The sequence below is a fragment of the Pongo abelii genome, chromosome 15, assembly GCF_028885655.2.
Source record: "Pongo abelii isolate AG06213 chromosome 15, NHGRI_mPonAbe1-v2.0_pri, whole genome shotgun sequence".
Classification (NCBI taxonomy): domain Eukaryota; kingdom Metazoa; phylum Chordata; class Mammalia; order Primates; family Hominidae; genus Pongo; species Pongo abelii.
Genome location: NC_072000.2, coordinates 103,763,594 through 103,781,554, shown reverse-complemented (window position 1 = coordinate 103,781,554; position 17,961 = coordinate 103,763,594). Strand labels below are relative to the sequence as shown.

Sequence of the window (17,961 nt, the reverse complement as noted above, 5' to 3'; positions counted from 1 at the left end):
AGGCTGTTAGGTTTGTAAATTTGTTTTTATTGTTTGAATTGTTATAATGAACATACACTTACTTTTGCATTTAAAAAACAAAGGATTGGCAAGGTGTGGTGGTTCATGCCTGTAATTTCAGCACTTTGGGAGGCGAGGCAGGAGGATCACTTGAGCCCAGGAGTTGGAGACCTGCCTGGGCAACATGGCAAGACCCCATTTCTACAAAAAATACAAAAATTAGCCAGGCATGGTGGCACGCCCCTGTAGTCCCAGCTACTCAAGAGGTTAAGGCTGCAGTGAGTGTGATTGCGCTCCAGCCTGGGTGACAGAGTGAGACCTTGTCTCAAAAAAAAAAAAAACCCCAAAACAAAGGATTTTTAAAATAGAGCTGGGACGCAGGGTTTAGGGGCTCTCTTCATTTTTTATATTTTACAGTTAGATATTTCAACTGTCTTCTGGAAAAATCTTGCTTCCCAGACTCCAAATTTCTTGGCTAAATATGCTCTCTGAAGCAGTCTGGAAAATTTCTTAGAACACTGGGTATGCCGCAAGCAAGGCAGGAATGTGGCTCTTGGCTCTTCTGGCCTAGGAAGTGAAGATGGAGGGTGAGGATGATGATGGTGGTGGTGGCCATAATGGCAACAATGGAGAACGAGGTGGAGGAGGAGGAAGAAGAAGATAATTAAAGCATGTTGAAATTTTCAGTTTCCATGTCCCCCTTCCTTATCCAGCCTTATTTAATGCTCCCAGGCAATATCTTCGATTTACAGATTTGAAAACTGAGGCTCAGCAAGGTTAAGTGACTTATGTAGGGACCCACAGCTAGCAAATTGTGGGGCCAGGTATAAACCTGAATTAACTTAGCTCCAACCCCCCTTTTCCTTCCAACTTGCAGAGGTTGGGAGAGGTACTGGGCCCTACTTCCTTTGCCCCAGGTATCAGCCCCATCCCTGGCTTAGCAGGAACCTTCTCTCATTCAAAGCAGTCTTGAGATGGGGAAAAAATCAGGAGCCCACTACTTTTTCTCTCTGCAGTTTTCCAGCAGCCCCAATTGGTTTGCTGTGATGTGTTGTGGGGGCCTGCATTATTCAAGCCCATGGAATATTCAGGCTGCGGGCAGAGGAACTGAGCCTGTCAGGGCTGGCTGAGCTGCTTCCTCACAAAAGGCCCCCCGCGGGCTGGGGAAGCTGCAGGGCTCTGGGAGGCAGCCTGTGCCTCGTGTTAGGACAGATGTGTCGTCCTGGCCTGACCCAGGAGGGGGCGAGGGCTGCCTCCGCCACCTGATGGATGTCCTCATTTGGGGGGAATGCATTATTGAGCACAAGGGCTCTTTCCAGTCAGACTCCTGGACAAAACCGCTCAGCTGTGTCCCCACTGGTGGGAGCCTGAGCCTCAAGCACGGAAGAACCCACTCCTAGGTGGAGCGGACCCAGCGCACCAGGCCCGGGAGGACCATTTGGGATGGTGAATGCTCTTCCCTCAATTCCTGTGGGGAGCGGACCTCCAGAAGAAAAACTGGAATTTGGGACATGTTGGTCCTAGCACTATTGTCAGTCATGTGACTGCAAACACCCAAGACCCATCTGCTTGCAAACGCTGGTCCCCTGTGAAGGCTCAGCTCCCATGAGGTCAGTGTGAACCGGGTCCCTAGCAAGATGCGGACTTCCAGAGCCCATGCTTTCAGAATCAGGGAACTGGTTGTCCTTGAACTTTTGTCCTCTTGAACCCTTGAGTTGTAGAGTGCCAGAATGCCGGGGAGTAGACTTCTGGAATCCCAGAGTCCTTGGCTCCAGAATCCTGGTAGGCAGTTCTGGAACCTCAGAGTCAGCGGTTCTAGAACCGTGGGCGGTTCAGTCTGGAAACCTGAAGGCCTCACATTTGGGTGGCGCTCATTTGTCCCTCCTGGGGCAGAGCTTCTCTAGGAAAACACGGTCATGGAGTGGGCGGCCGGCGGCAGTGAAGGCAGGTGCCTTTGCTTTGCCATTAAAGCTACAATTAAAGAAGAAATAGTGGGAAGTTCTTTCAACTGTGACTCAGCTGGTCAGACAGTAATTAGGGTTGCCACTGCTGCTGCCTTCCTGAGCTGATTGCATGGGAGAGAGGCACTCTGTCTTTTACCTACCTGCCGCCTCAGGACCTCAGGTGAGCTTACCTTCCTGGGGAGGCAGCTGCTGTGCTGTCTTCTCCAGCTGCTCTCTGGGCTCTGGGGGTTTGGGGACTTGGAAGGCTGTGTCTGGGGTGGAAGCCCACCCATGTGGGATCCTTCGTCTTCCTACCGTTTTACAGACCGGGAATCTGCACCTCGGAATGCCCTCTTTGGTCTAGACCAGGGCTTCTCAGCCTCAGCCCTATGCACACTTGGAGCCGGGTAATCCTTGGTGGTGCCTGTCCTGTGCTTTGCAGATGTTTGTCTGCTTCCCCGTCCTGTGCCCACTGGCCTCCAGTAGCATTCTTCCTGTGTGACAACCAAAAATGTCTCCAGACACTGCTAAAGACCCTGGGGGCATGGGGCAGAATCTCCTCCAGTTGTGACCCACTGGTCTCTGGAATGAATTCCTGAGCCTCGGTGTTGACTCCCCAGGGCCCCCTGCCCACCCTGCCAGCTGCTTGGCTGGCCCTTAGTCCCAACCTGAAAGTCCCTCCCTAGGGTCCCTAGAGTAACCCAGTTACCCCTATGTTATAGAGAGGAAGGAAAGGTTCAGAGTTTAAAAAGGGGTTTCCATTGTTCAAGGTCCCAGCAGGTCCGTGGAAGAATTGGGATTCAACCTCACAGCTCTTTCAACCTCACAGCTCTTTCAACTTTCCCACATGCTCTCCCTCATTCCCGCTGAGATCTTGAGCCCTCTGTCATTCCACACATATTTTTTTGGGCACCTACCATGGACCAGGCCCTATTCTAGGTAGTGAGGAAATCGCAGTCAACAAAACAGAAAAGGATCCTTGCCCTCATGGAGCAGGTGCTCACCTGGGGAAGGGTGTGTGTGTGTGTGTGTGTGTGTGTGTGTGTGTGTGTGAGAGAGACAGAGAGAGAGAGAGAAAGAGAGAGGATCCCATGGATGCTCAAATGCCCCTCCTGAGCATGGCTGCTGACTCAAGGCTGTAAAACCTCCCACCAGTAATCAAATCAGGTGATCTCCATTCACCCTGATGTCCCAGGTAACTGGAGCCCAGGGAGGTGTTAGCTCTAGGCCCATCCTCCACACCGTGGATGCTCAACTTCCCAAAGAACCGGGCAGAGGAGTCAGGCCAGGGCAGCAGCTCCGGGCAAACCGCCCTTGGGATGCCTTTCTGCTCTCTCACATCCGTCCAAGTGTGAGCGAGCAGGCGTCTAGCCTGGCTGCGCAGACCCAGACCCCCATAAATTATGCACATCGCTGCCATTTCTAGATGGAGGCACTGGAGAAATTACAACTCCCATTAACGTAGGCGGCACAGGCGGCCCAGCTGTTTCTCCAGTTCTGGCCTCTCCCTTGCTGGAAGGGAAGGGTTTGGCCGTGGGAGGGCCGTGAAACTCCGCTTCTCTGGGCCTTAATGCACAGCGCGTGTAAACTGCTTGGCAGAGAGAAGCCGTCTGTCCACAGCAGGTATGGTGCGAGTGCCTACTAGCTGGTCTGATGCCTGAAAAGCTAGAGGCAAACAGGCATGGAGAGGCCAAGGGACAGGTCAGCGGTGCTGCTGTTTGTTTCCCCACTTTGTGGACATGGGCCTGGGGGTTTCGGGTTGCCTCCCCGGCGGTCCCCTTCTTCTCCACTCTGCTCTCGCCAGCACTCGTGTCCTTTCAGTCCCATGTATGCGGTGGCTGAGTTGCCCTTTCCCTCATGTGCCAAGAACAAGTGCCTGAGCACATGTATAAGGCGACCTGAAGTGGGGCTAGCAGCAACTGTCCCGTCCACTAACCCAGTTTTGCCGATGAGAGGAAGTGACTCGCCCAAGATCACTGAGAAGTTAGCAGTGGAGGCAGCCAAGGGACTGAGTTCTCCTGCTATGGGCTCTTGCTAATACGTTGGGTGGAGCCAGGCCTCGGAACAGGCACCACGTGCTCTGGCCGAGGACAAAGTGGCACCAAGCTCCTCGCCCACAGCCACACCCCTGTGGCCCACCTGCTGATTGGCCCAGGGCTTAGGGTGGAGCCAAAGAGCGCCATAGGTGGGCGTAGCTCTGTCCAATAGGAATGCCCGTTACTGGAGCCAAACAATCTGAGCCAATCAGAGCCTCTCATGGTGGGGCAGGGCTATAAATATCCAGGGAAGGCTACGCTAGAGCTTCCAGGGCGTCTCCTCTGGAACAATGGCTGTCTTGGGTCCCCACCATGTGGGTGCAGCTCCGTGCCTTCCCCAGCAGCTTCTGGTGCCTGGCCAGAGTTCTGGGACTGAATTCACAGATCGTGCCACTGGCCCAACGTGAGAACTCGGAAGGTCCCTGACCAGGGCCAAGATCAGGCTTCTGGAGGTGACTAGAGGCAGCGGGGTGACAGCTGGCCAGGTACGGTCTCTCAGTGCCACCCCTGGTGAATTTCTCGCCTCTACAGACTGTTGAAGTTATATATTGCAAGGCCTAGTGATATTGACCAGTATCAATATTTATAAAAGAGGCAGCTGAGGCCGGGCGAGATGGCTCATGCCTGTAATCCCAGCACTTTGGGAGGCCAAGGTGGGCGGATCATGAGGTCAGGAATTCAAGACCAGCCTGACCAACATGGTGAAACCCCGTCTGTACTAAAAATACAAAAATTAGCCGGGCACGTGCCGATAATCTCAGCTACTCAGGAGGCTGAGGCAGGAGAATCGCTTAAACCCGGGAGGCAGAGGTTGCAGTGAGATGAGATCGTGCCACTGCACTCCACTGCGACTGCACTGTCGCACTGGGCAACAGAGCGAGACTCCATCTCAAAAAAAAAAAAAAAAAAAAGGCAGCTGTTTCTGTATTGAGAGTGCCTGTCTTCCAGCCCCTATGGGTATTAATTCATAGATAGGATCAGAGCTGAAAGCCCTGGAAATCCAAACTTCACATGCCAGAAAGTGAGCCCAGGCAGGAGCAGAGCCCAGTACCACCCAGTCTTGTGCTCAAGCTTTTCATTTCATTGGAGTAAACTCTAGAACCTGTCTCCTTTCACCTAGCCCACATCTCTGTGGGTGGAATAATTAGAGGGCTGGCCGCCCGTTTGCTGAGTGTGTCCTGTGTGCCTGGCTTATGCTGGGCGCTTTATATGAACAATCTCTAAAGAATGGAACGCCCTCAGTGGCATGCTTCCTTGTCTTCTTTATGAAGGTAAGGGAACTGAGGCCCAGAGTGATTAGGTAATTTACCTAAGACCATATCTCTAGAAAATAGTGGAACTGGAACCTGCAACTTAGCTGCTGATTACAAAGCCCTCATCCCAACTCTGGGCTGCCTGCCTGGCCTTTGAGTTGGGTGTTGAGGGATGAGGCTAGAAAACATTCACCTGCCCATTCAACAAACTTCTCTCACAATTCTAATCCTTTCCTTCTTAGTCTTCATGAGTTTCTTGTTTATCTACTTGCTTCCATTTTTTTTTTTTTTCCCCGAGACAGTCTTGCTCTGTCGCTCAGGCTGGAGTGCAGTGGCGCTGTCTCGGCTCACTGCAAGCTCCGCCTCCCAGGTTCACGCCATTCTCCTGCCTCAGCCTCCCGAGTAGCTGGGACCACAGGCGCCCACCACAATGCCCAGCTAATTTTTTTGTATTTTTTCAGTAGAGATAGGGTTTCACCGTGTTAGCCAGGATGGTCTCGATCTCCTGACCTCATGATCTGCCCGCCTCGGCCTCCCAAAGTGCTGGGATTACAGGTGTAAGCCACCACGCCCGGCCTCTACTTGCTTTCTTATTTGTCTGTGTCTTCGCCTGGAATGTGAACTCCATGAAGGTGGGGACTGTGTGTGTTTTATTCCCTGCGGTATCCCCAGTGCCCAGCAGAGTGTTAGCCCTGAAGAAACTGTGTATGATCAGTAAACCAACATTGCAACAGAACACCAAACACTGCATGTTCTCACTTATTAGTGGGAGCTGAACAATGAGAACACATGGATACGGGGAGGGGAACAACATGCAATGGGGCCGGTGGGGGGTGGGGAGGAGGAGAACATCAGGATAAATAGCTTATGCATGCGGCGCTTAATTCCTAGGTGATGGGTTGATAGGTGCAGCAAACCTCCATGGGACATGTTTACCTATGTAACAAACCTGCATGTCCTGCTCTGTATCCTAGAACTTAAAATAAAAAAGAAATGGTGGCTGAATGATGGAGAATCAGGAATTCAACTCATTTTTAGTTGTTGAATAATGTGTAAGTGGCCAAGGCTGAATGAATACACGAGTGAGTGGATGAACTTGTCTGAGACTCAGCCTTCTTCTCTGTAAAGTGAGGAAGGTAGTATTAAGAGCTACTATCTTCCTGCTCTGGGGAAGGTTAGCTAATGTGTGTGGACGTCATTAGAGCTGGTCACAAATTTTCCACATCCCTTCTCAGTGCACATTAGGAATACTGTTCCCTGTCCCTTTGAAGTTAAGTATGGCCAAGTGACTTCTTTGGCTAATGAAATGTGAGTGTACGTGATGAATGGCCCTTCTGGGTGAAAGCTTTTTTTTTTTTTCCCCGAGACAGAGTCTCACTCTGTCACCTATACTGGAGTGCAGTGGCTTGACCTCGGCTCACTGCAACCTCCACCCACCAGGTTTAAGCAATTCTCCTGCCTCAGCCTCTGGAGTAGCTGTGAATACTGGCACTCGCCACCATGCCTGGCTAATTTTTGGATTTTTAGTAGAGACAGGGTTTCACCATGTTGGCCAGGCTGGTCTCAAACTCTTGACCTTGTGATCTGCCCGCCTTGGCCTCCCAAAGTGCTGGGATTACAGGTGTGAGCCACTGCACCTGGCCGGTGAAAGCTTTAAGAACTAGTAGGAGAGATTCACCATGGTCCTCTTCTCCTGTGATGACAGTCACGGAAGGAGGGAGCCACGTGGACCCTCCAGTTATTCTAGGTCCCTGAAGGACCGTGATGAGCTGAGCTTCCCTGCCAAGCTACATGGAATGCATCGTGTGAATGAGAATCAATGTTGTTGTGTTAAGCCACTGGGAGTGTGGGGTTGTTACTGCAGCATGACCCAGCCCATCCTGACTAAGGAAGTATGTGGGCACCGTGCTCTTGGGGGCCAAGAGCAGAGGAAGTGTTTCACAAATGGCAGTAAGTGGGCCTTCTTTTTCCCGGATGTCAGGAACGCTGTCTAGGGACAATGGAGACATTTTTCTCCAGCTTTTTCCCAGTTGGCTCTGGTGCAGGAAAGCAAAGAAACCCAGACATGAAGTCACCGCTTGTTTGCAGCGAGAGAACAAGAAACAAGCCGCAGCAGTATTGTGTTTGCCTTATTAAGGCTCATTTTCTCATTACAATTTTCCTTCCTAATTGCTAATTTTTCCAGCTTCTCCAAGAGCCATTTTACTTCCGCCTTGTCCCCCACCCGCCCCACCCCCGACTCCACTCCAAGAGCTGGTGCTTCGAGAAACTGCCACAGATGGGCCAAAGAGAAACACACATGCTTGTTGTTAATTTAGTGCAATCCTCTTCCTTTGCTGCTACTGGGATGGGAAGCTGCCAGGTTCTTCTGGCCACATGGCCAGGGACTCAGCCCTAAGGACTGGCCCTATAGAGGGAGGGGTGTGGTCCATGGTTCCATGCCCTTCCTGAGGCCTCTTTGGCAGTAGGGTGGCCTTCTCCTGGCCAGGACTTCTCAGCCTCATGAGCACCTGGGCACAGCAAGCATGAGGACCCGGGGTCCTGAGTCCTCAGATGGCTGACGTGCTCCCTGAGCAAAGCCGTGCACCCAGGGCTGTGCCTGGGAGCTCTTCACTGCACCGGCTGTGCCTCCACTGTCTCCTAAGTGGGAAGGAGCAGTTGTCGCCGTCATTTTCAGGAGAATCAGACTCAGAGAACTGAGGTGCCGTGGCCCAGCTGCTTCCCTGGATGGCAGTGGCAGAGTGGGACTTTCCCCTCCACCAGTCTATCTTCCACACCATGGACCTGCCCAGATCAGGGAGGGGACTGCCACGAGGGACAGAAACCTTCCCCTGCTCTTCGCTGAGTGGGTTTCAGTCCGATCCACCACTACTCACTGGCCGCAGAACCTAAGAAGATTCTTTCCCTCCTTGAGGGGTTTGGTCCCACTTTTGACTGTGGGGATAGAATCAGATGATACCGGCAGGTCCTATTTTTAGGATTCCGGGCACAATATTCTCTTAGGAGCCTTAAGCGCACTCTCAGGGGCCTCCAAACACGCACTAGGCGGGAATACAGGGGCTTCCGATACGATGTTACAGGTAGAATCAGACTGACAACCCCAGACTTGTGAGTTTGGATAGAAGAGTGGTTTACAGTTGTCCTGCTGGCTCTGCCACCAGGGGACCCAATCAACTTCATCACCTATAGAGGGAAGGCAATCATCTTTCCCGCATTGGTGAAGACTAAAACCTATGTGTAAAGCTGTCAGCTTGGTGTCTGGCAATGAGTAAACATTCCTGAAATGGTAGTTGCTACTTCTGTTTATCATCATCTGCATCCCCATCATCCTCGTTGTTGTTCTTATGTAGATTTTTTTCCGGAGTTGGAGAAAGCCACAGTTATTATAGGCCAAAAGGTCACGCAGTCTCACCTCCGATTTCTTGAAGATTGGGAAGCCACGGTCAAGAGAGGGGACATACTGTACTTGGGTCCTACAGAGCGTCGGCAGAGCTGAGACTGGCACTGGGATCCCAGCTCTTCCCTGCTTTATCTCGCCTCCTCCTCTCCCTGATGCTCTTTATGGAAAAAGACAATCACTTGCTTCCAAAAACAGCTGGATTGACTTGTCAGCTCTCTGTGGGAAAGGCTTCATCCGGCGCAATTCCTGCTGAATACTAGGTTGTCCTCGTAACCGGAGGAGCCGCATTCTCTATCAAGGTCACTAAAGGTTGAGGCAGCGGCAGAGGCCCCCACAGGTGGGTCCCAGTTGCTCTGCTGCTGTGAGTTCTGGGGTGGGCCTAATATCATGGGGCGAGAAGGGGCCCTGTCCAAGAGGCCTTGCTGGGACCACCCGCCCTGCTCAGAAGCAGCTGTTCTTTGATGAACATAAACCCACACCATTGTCGTTTATTTTTCTTTCATTGCACTTACCACAGTCGTGACATTTATTGGGGTGATTGTGTCTTCAGAATCTGTGTCACGGGCCATACCGCAAGCTCCACGAGGGAGGGGCTTGAACTCCCTGCTGCTGTACCTTGAGTCTATCCAGGCTCCAGGGACTTGGTAGGATGAAAGAAATGAACAAAAGTTTGCTGAATGGGGTCCTTAGCATTTTTCCACCAGTTTTTAGCTTTAGTTCCTTTATGTCCCATTATTATGATTGTTATTTCATTCTGTAAAGCCCCTGAGAGGCAGAGATTCATAGTCCCATTTTATAGATTAGAAAATAGAGGCTCAGAATTTGAGGCTGTGTTGCCAGTATCATAGCTATGAGTCACATGTTGCTATTTAAATTAAAACTAATTAATATTAAATTAAATTAAAAAATTTTCAGTTCCTCACCTGTATTAGCTACATTAGTGCTTAATAGGCACATGGGGCTGATGGCTACTGTATTGGACAGCACAGCATAGAAAATATTTTCAGGCTGGGCTTGATGGCTCACGCCTGTAATCCCAGCACTTTGGGAGACCGAGGTGGGTGGATCACTTGAGGTCAGGAGTTCGAGACAAGCCTAGCCAACATGATGAAACCCTATCTCTACTAAAAATACAAAAATTAGCCAGGCATGGTGATGGACACCTGTAGTCTCAGCTACTTGGGAGGCTGAGGCAGGAGAATCGCTTGAACCCAGGAGGCGGAGGTTGCAGTGAGCCGAGATCGTGCCAATGCACTCCAGCCTGGGCGACAGAGCAAGACTCCATTTCAAAAAAAAAAAGAAAAAAAATATTTTCAATGTTGCAGAAAGTTCTGTCAGATCACACTGGGTGAAGTAACTGCTGAAGGCTGCCTAGTTATGCGGTGGCAGAGTGGGGACAGGAGCTGTGGTTTTGTTTCTAGTCCAGGGTGCTTGCCGGTTCCCCTGAAAATGGAGCTTGAAGTGTGGGAGTGGAGGGCGTGGGGGAACTCTCAGAAGCCCTCTAGCCTCGGGGTTCCCGCTGGGCACTTTGGATATGGGGGCCCACCTTGCTGGAGGCACGTGGGCAGGGGTGGATGCAGGAATAGCCTTCCATCTTTCTTCAACAAGAGTGGTTTACCATGTCCTGTTTTGTATCAAACCCATAAGAACCTCTCTGAAAACTCTAATGCAAACGTTCGAGTCCCGTCGCTGTCCTGATGAAACATCACAAGCACCTCGATCAACAGATGTCCAGGGCCCCCCTCTTGGGCCGGATCCTTTCTCCCCAGAACTGACCAGGCCTGGAGCCCATGCACTCTAAAAGAGGTGCTGGGTCCTTGTCATCTCTTCCTCTGCCCAGCTGGACAGGATCTGTCTCTGAGCAGTGTGCTCCCTCCTGGGGTGGTTCCAGCCCTCCCTACCGTCCTGTCTGTCTGAGGAGCTGGGGTCACTGGTGCTCATGCCCTGGGTGGGCCCAGGAGCATCAAGGGAGGAGGCCTGTGGCACTTCCCCCGGTCAAACTTGGCTGAGAGTGAACCTCCTCTGGCCCCTGGGCCACAGGATTCGGGTGTCAGCACTTCAATCCCATGGCTGGCATCATCCAAGTGACCTGGGGCCCTGGTGCTTGAATCTCGCTGGGCCGTGCTCTTTGTGAGTCACTTCCCTTTCTCAGGACCCCTCTCTCAAGAGGCTTTCCCCCACTTTCCTACCCTTGAAACTCTGGAATCCTGATGACCTCTCTTTGCCCACCCTAGGGGTGCCCTAGGTGGAGTAGGAGGGGTCAGGCACACCTGTGCCCTCAGGACAGGGAGCTCCCAGTGAAGACAGAGGTGACTCTCATTTCCTCTCCCTGGGGCAGAGATGGAGTGCACCTTTTAGGGGAAACCTTTGCATATACTTAGGGGGACCCTTTCCATATACTTAGGAGATGTTGTGGAATTTGACTGAAGGTTTAGCTGCTTAACAAATACCCTTGAAAACCACTGGCCTTGCCCGTCTACCGTGTTTTATGGAGGCTGCTCCAGACTGCATGTGTGTGCCCCCCAAATTCAGATGTTGAAATCCTAACCCCCAAGGAGATGGCATCAGGAGGCGAGGCCTTTGGGAGGGGACTGAGTCATGAGGGTGGGGTTACCTCATGGATGGGTTACTGCTCTTGTAAAAGGGACCCCAGCGAGCCCCTCACCCTTTTGCTGTTCCAGGGCACAGCAAGATGGGTGTCTGTGAACCAGGAAGCCGGCCTTCAGCAGATGCTGCATCCACCAGGGCTTTGACCTTGGATTGCCAGCCTCCAGAACTGTGAGAAACAAATTTCTGTTTATAAGTCACCTAACCTAAGGTATTTTATTATAGCGCCAGAATAGACAAAGACAGACACCAGTTGGAGGCTTAATGAGGGCAGGGGCTTGTCCAAATTCAGGCGAGTGTCCCCGTCATATCTTTAGATTCTCAGAAAGGTGTTTTCTGGGGGCAGGTGAACTCCTCTTTTTGGGAAATTCACCTTCTTTCCTAACCTTAAGCCCTCTGTGTATAATTCCACCCATCCATTGGGTCCCTGGGGTCCCCTGGCCTTGAAGGGGCTCTAGAAATCTTTCCTGGGAGATGTGGGGCCTTGAGACCCAGCCCTGGGGTTTAGCTTGGAAATGTGGCACCTTGAGGGGTCACAGATTAACTGCAAAGCTGTTATTGGCCCAAACCAAATCCTGCCTCCAGGCCCCAGTTCTTCCTCCTCCTCAGCCAGGAGCCAAGCCCTGAAGCCTCCTCCGGTCTCTCCTCTCCCCATCTTTGCCTCTCCACTTGGGCCATGGCTTTCTGGTTTAGTGCAGTTGCCTCCTCCATGACACCTCCCTGGCTGCCTCCCAGAAGTCAGCAGTGCCCCTTCTACTACCCACACAAGACCACGTCGTGCCCTGGGCTGCGGAGCGGGAGTGAGTGTGTGTAGTGAGCTTTCCTATCCCGGGTGACAGGGTTGGCAAATAGATTGTGCCCCCTGTGCCGACTCCAACCAGTTGGCAGTAGCTGCTTGCAGCGTGGCACCTGGAGCTGTAATCCTGAAGTGGGGCTCTGAAGCCATGCCCCACCTGAGTGGGAAATAATACTTGGGCCAGTTGGAAGCGCCTGCCTGGGCTGGGTGGGAGGAGCAGTGTGTGCGGGTGCTCTTGCCATCCTGGGCAGAAGCTAAACATTTGTTCCTTCTGTGGTGTTGGGCCTCTCCTGGTCTGGCTTGTCCACCTCCCCTCCCAGGCCTCTTCCTCACTGTTCCCGCGCACCCGTGAGCCACCGAGCATGTGCACGGTTTCCTGAGCTCCCCATGTTCCTGTGCTGCTCATGCTGCTGCTTCTGCATGGACGCCCCTCCTCCTCTCCTCTGTCTCAGTGCTGGTACCACCTTCTCCAGGCAGCGTGGACTCTCCCTGTTAGGACTGGCCTCTCCCAGCTGGGCGCGGTGGCTCATGCCTGTAATTCCAGCACTTTGGGAGGCGGAGGCGGGTGGATCACTTGAGGTCGGGAGTTCGAGACCAGCCTGACCAACATGGAGAAACTCCGTCTCTACTAAAAACACAAAATTAGCTGGGCTTGGTGGCGCATGCCTGTAATCCCAGCTACTTTGGAGGCTGAGGCAGGAGAATCACTTGAACCCGGGAGGCAGCGGTTGTGGTGAGCCGAGATCGCGCCATTGCACACCAGCCTGGGCAACAACAGCAAAACTCCGACTCAAAAAAAAAAAAAAAATAGAACTGGCCTCTCCCTTTGTAGAGAGTCCTCCATTCTTAATCTGCAGCCCTGCCCCGCTGTCCCCCTCCACTGGCCAGCGAGGGACAAGTAGAGCAATTTGGTCCAGTGATGACAGCCTGACTGGAGCCAGTGGAGGCAGAAAGAGAGGCCCATGGCTGAGCAGAGCCCCTGAGTTGCGGGAAGGGTGAGGACTTGGGAAGGATGCAGGAAGGAGTGGAACCGGGGTCTGTCCCTCCTCTCTCATCTCTGTCCCTCTCTTGGCCAGCCTCACTCTCTCTCCAGACCACCTTCTTCCACATGGCAGGAAATATGCCACGGGCAGCTCCGAAGGTTTATAGCTTGCTACTCCATGCAAGGTGGCTCTCTCTCTTTCTCAGTTCTCATTAGCAACATCTCAGGGACAGGGTGATTGGCTACGTGGGTTAGATGCTCACCCATGGACCAGTAAGCTGTGGCCAGAAGGCAGGTTGTCCAAGAACAGGCTGCACCTGGCTTAACCATGGGGAAGGGGAAGGGAGGTTCTGGGCACATGGGAGGGAGAGCTGGGCAGAGAATAGATGTCTGCTCCAGGCTCCCAGGCCACCAAGCCTCCTATTTCTTCTCTGTGTGCAAATGGCTGTGCCTAGCGCCGGCCAGGGGCCCAGGGTGTGAAGAGGGAAGGGAGGTGGGTGGAGACGGTGGGTGAGACCAGCTATGGGGGCACTGAGATGACAGAGCCTGCTGTGAGACAGGCGGGCTGGAGACTTCTCTCGGAATCCTTCCATTGAGTAAAGATTCTCTATTTACTCAAGGTCATGCAGCCAATAATAATAAGCCAAGAACTGCTGAGTGCTTAGGTGCCAGGCACAATGACTGTCCTCAGGGAGGCGCTGTTATTATCCCCTTTTTACGGGTGAGGAAAATGAGGCGCAGAGGAAGAAAATGACTTGCCCAAGGTCACAGGGTGAATGGGTGTCCAAACCTGGCTGCAAACCCAGGACTGTTTTGACATCCTGGCCCTTAGCTTGAAAGACAAAGGAGCCAAGATTGGAACCTGGCAGCTCCATGGCCTTCCGGAGCTCTGAGGGCTGTGGGCTATGGGAGGGTTGGATGGGGTTGTCTACAAATGCTGGGGTCACACTGGAACGTCTCCTTGCAATTCTTGTTTCTGCTGCCCTGGAGTTTTCTCTGCCTCTGTATGTTAAAAAGAAAGAAAACAATTTAACGACAACAACACAGAAAAACTTAGATCATTTTTTTAAAAAAATACAAAAAAAAGTCTGACTTCTGTGAAATTTAATTTAATTTATTTTTATACCAGCAGCTGTCAGTTCAAAGAACAACAACAAAGTAGCCATCTGTGCTTAATTTCATCAATCCACTGTCGATGGTCACGTGAGCGTGGCTTTTGGACTGAGGCAGAGCACGTGGCCAGATCTCAGCACCCCCAGGGGCCCTCTGTCCAGGCAGGGGAGGGAGGCGCTGGTGGCCAGCTTGAAGGTAGAGGGGGGCTCCGTGCTGGGAGTGGAGGGGCACCGCACCTGGGTGCTCAGGGGCCACACTTGTCAAGAGCAAGGAAAAGCCAGCCGTCCCTTTTGGAGACATGGTGAGCCCCTGATTTTTCACCGTGGCTTAGCCCCTCATTATTTCATTAATTCCTCATGCCAGCGGTGAGTGGGCTTGCCAGCTGAACAGATGGGGAAACTGAGTTTCAAAGATGTCTCCATCCCAAGCCGAGAAACAGACTCAAACCCTGGTTTGTTGTGCTCCCAAACCCTTGTTTTTGCTATAGGCTGTGGCCTCCTGAGCTTGAAGCTACGGCCAAAAAACCCTAGGGCTAGAGGATCCCTGGGAACAGACTGTTCTTGGACAAGCTGCCTTCTGACCACAGCTGACTGGTCCAGGGTCAGCTAGAGGATCTAGCCCAGGTAGTCAGTCAGCTGTTCCCTGAGATTTTTCTCCAAATCCTGGGGTCATAGGAGAGGTCAGGCCAAAGTCAGAGAGGCCAGTGCCTAGGGAGGTGAGGGGATGTTCCCGGTGACAGGGCTGTGCCCCCTCCTCTGGCTGAGTGTGCACACGGCTCACCACTTCTTGGCCAGACGTCCTCCTGCTGGGCTCTGCTCACCAAGAAGAGCGGGTGGTCATAGCCTGCAGCCGACGTCTCAGGGTGCCTCCTTTTCCCTGTCAGTGGGCCAAGCACCTCCGTGGATGGACGTGTTCATTCCCCAGGGCTTTGCCAGGTAGGTGGGCACCATCGCCCTTCCCAATTTACAGGCTTGAACCCAGGGACTTGCCCAAGGCCATATAAGACCCATGAGGTGGAGGCAGGGTCCACTCTTAAACGTTGCCTAGTTCCCAAAGGAGGCAGGTGCCCATCCAAACCACTAGAAAACCTGCCCAGAGGAACTGTCCTACACTCAGCGTCAAACCTCAGGACCCAGGGATCAGCCAGGCCCCTTCCCTCCTCCAGCCAGAGAACTGGAGGCTGGAGAAGGGGAGAGGCCTTCCCCAGGTCGTGCAGGGTCAGGTGCAGCCTGGGACCCTGGTCTCCCCACCTTCCCTGACGGTGTGGCCTCGGCTTCGTGCTGCAAGGCCAGCTTGTCACCTGTAGATTGTCCTCTCTGAAGTGAGCTGGGTTGTGGGACTTTCCTGGGTCCCATTTTGTTGTGATTCAAAGAACAAACCCTGGGATGGAACGGGCTCCTTCTGATGGCAGAGTCAGGAAGGTGTAACCCCGGCAAAGCCTTCCTGTCCCCTAAAAAAAGACCCAAACCCCCAACATAAAATCAAAAGAATCCCCTGTTGGGATTCCTGGGCAAATCATAGGCTTATTTGCTGCTGAATTAAAAGTAAGAGTGAGCAAGTCGGAATCATTAAAAGATAGATCACTAAAGTCACATTTTTCGATGTGCCATATTAAAGAGAGCGGGGGAGCACGCCAATTGGCTTGCCATCTTCTCATTAAGTAACAGATGGCAGCTGAGTCACTACTCCCAGCAGTCAGGACGCTGCTGGTCTGCCGCTCACTTGCTGGGGCCCAGCCACTCAGGATGAGGGGTCCGTGGGGGGCAGAGGAGGAGGGGGCCTCGCCTCCTTCCGCCTCTTCCTCTTTCATCCAGTCCGATTCCACCCACGCGTCTTCCAAAGTTCTGCACAGCCGATCCATTCCTTCTCTTGTTCACTCAACATGAACCCCCTAAACCCCCCATGTGATCAGCCCTTGTGTCCATGGAAGCCCCAGCCTTGTGAGGGAGTCAGAAAATGGGCCAGAACGTGGTATGGAGTCAGGCTGTGGGAGAGGGTGCCCAGGGGCTGTGGGGACCAGGAGAGGCACCCATCTTAGCATGAGATGAGCAGGATCAGGGCCCACCCAGAACTTGGGCTTGGGGCTCTCCTCTCAAAGGACCACCAAGGCAGATCACACCCGGGACCTCTACTGCTCCAGAGGGCTGGGTATCCCTCCCTGGAATCTGCTCCTTCCTACCAAAGCCTTGCCACTGGGGGCCCTTCTTGCTTCCCCCTGTCCTGGTCACAGTCTTCAACCCACCCGCCTGCAGCCCCTCCACGGAGGCTTGTGGGCACCTGCTGCCTGCCAGGCACGGGGGTGGGCAGAGGCTTTTCCCTCTAGGGGATTCCATTTAGCAGCAGAAAGGCCATGTCTGCCCCGTAGATGGTCACTCACACGCCCTCTCCCTGACCTGCTTGCTCTGTGTTATTGCTTTCGGGGACTTGTGTGTTGACCCCACCTCTGTCGCTGTCTTCTATAGGGAGTGTGTCTCAGACCCCATCCGCATGAAACACCTGGGCAGCCGACACCCTCTCGGAGCAGTGGCTGTGGCTGCCTGGGGATGGGGAGGGGCCGTGTTATGCGGGTGACTTTTAATGAAGTCCCTTTTGAGCAGCAGTTTGACCAGTTGGGATTCCCAGTGCACAGCCCTTGGTCTCTCCTTATGGGTGTCACAGGCAAATTTAAACCCAGGCCCAACAAGCTGGACAAAGTCTCCATAGGACAGGAGACTGTGTGACTCTGATGGCAAATGTCATAATTCTGGTTTTATTGAATTCAGAAGGAAATAACGTGCCATGCTCTTCTGTGAACAGCCAGGCTCTTCTTACACTCCCATCGTGGGGACCAGTCCAGCTTCATAAGGAAAACTTGGGCTTTGGGGTCCCACCTAGATTTTCACTGATTAGACCTTCTTTCCTTAAGCAAGTTCAAATGACCACTTGTTTAGTTCCCGGTTGTAACTTTAAAGCTTATGCTGAGATGGGTTCTACTGTATCCCAGCATGGGAGCTGGGCACATCCCTACTTCCGTGCGCCTCAAACCTTGGCCTCCCCAGGCCCATGATGGGAGCAGGCCTTACGCCTGGGTGTGGGGAGGGAGGCGGGAGATGGGAAGGGGCCCCCAGGAGACCTGGCCCTGGCAGGGGCGGAACAGCAGCACTTGTACTTGCCTGTCTTGAACTGTGGGTTTCAGGTCCTAAGCACAGCAGAGAGGGGTTATTCAGAATGTCTGAGTCACCAGGATCCCTTCAGAAGCTCATCTTTGGGACATTCGCATCCAGATGTTGCCACTTTTCCATGGTAGTTTTCTGCCCTCAGAGCAGGCGTTGTGGAGGTGTGTGTCTGACACTGCCTGTCATCAATTGGTAACGGGCGGCCCCATTAGACTCCCCCCTACTGCCTGAGAGTTCCTGTCTGACCTGAGACTCCAGGCTGCCTGCCCCGGCCTTCACAGGCTCTTCTTGTCTGCAGGATAAATTATGAAATTCCTTTCATTTTTTGGTGCAGCAACATCTGGTCTCCTTGATCTGCAGCCCCTGATGAATGGGTGTCAAGGTCTCCTTCCTGTCTACCTCACTGGCTTGTATTTTCCACCTGTTTGAAATCAATATTCTCCTGTGTAAATTGTGACATGCCCTCTGCACCATACCACGGCCCGGTTTTCCTCCAGACAGTTCCACAGAGCAAAGGTTGGCCATTGGGTGCACGCCCTGCTGGCCCGGTCTGCAGAATGGCTCCTGGGGTCTCAGCTGGGGCAGTATTGTGCCAGTGGCATGTGGTTTCTCAGCTTTCTCCCATCACCTGGATGTCCTACTGACACCTTCCATTTGGCACGTCCAAAAAACTCAT

At 52.9% G+C, this 17,961-nt stretch overlaps 1 long non-coding RNA gene across 1 annotated transcript; it reads left to right on the top strand.

Moving 5' to 3' along the window:
• The first annotated feature begins 1,817 nt into the window (after window positions 1-1,817).
• LOC129049842 (uncharacterized) lies at window positions 1,818-14,084 on the top strand. The gene is made up of 3 exons (XR_008513218.2): window positions 1,818-2,124; window positions 11,314-11,410; window positions 12,356-14,084. It is a non-coding gene; the product is annotated as an uncharacterized LOC129049842 (long non-coding RNA).
• The last annotated feature ends 3,877 nt before the right edge of the window (window positions 14,085-17,961 follow it).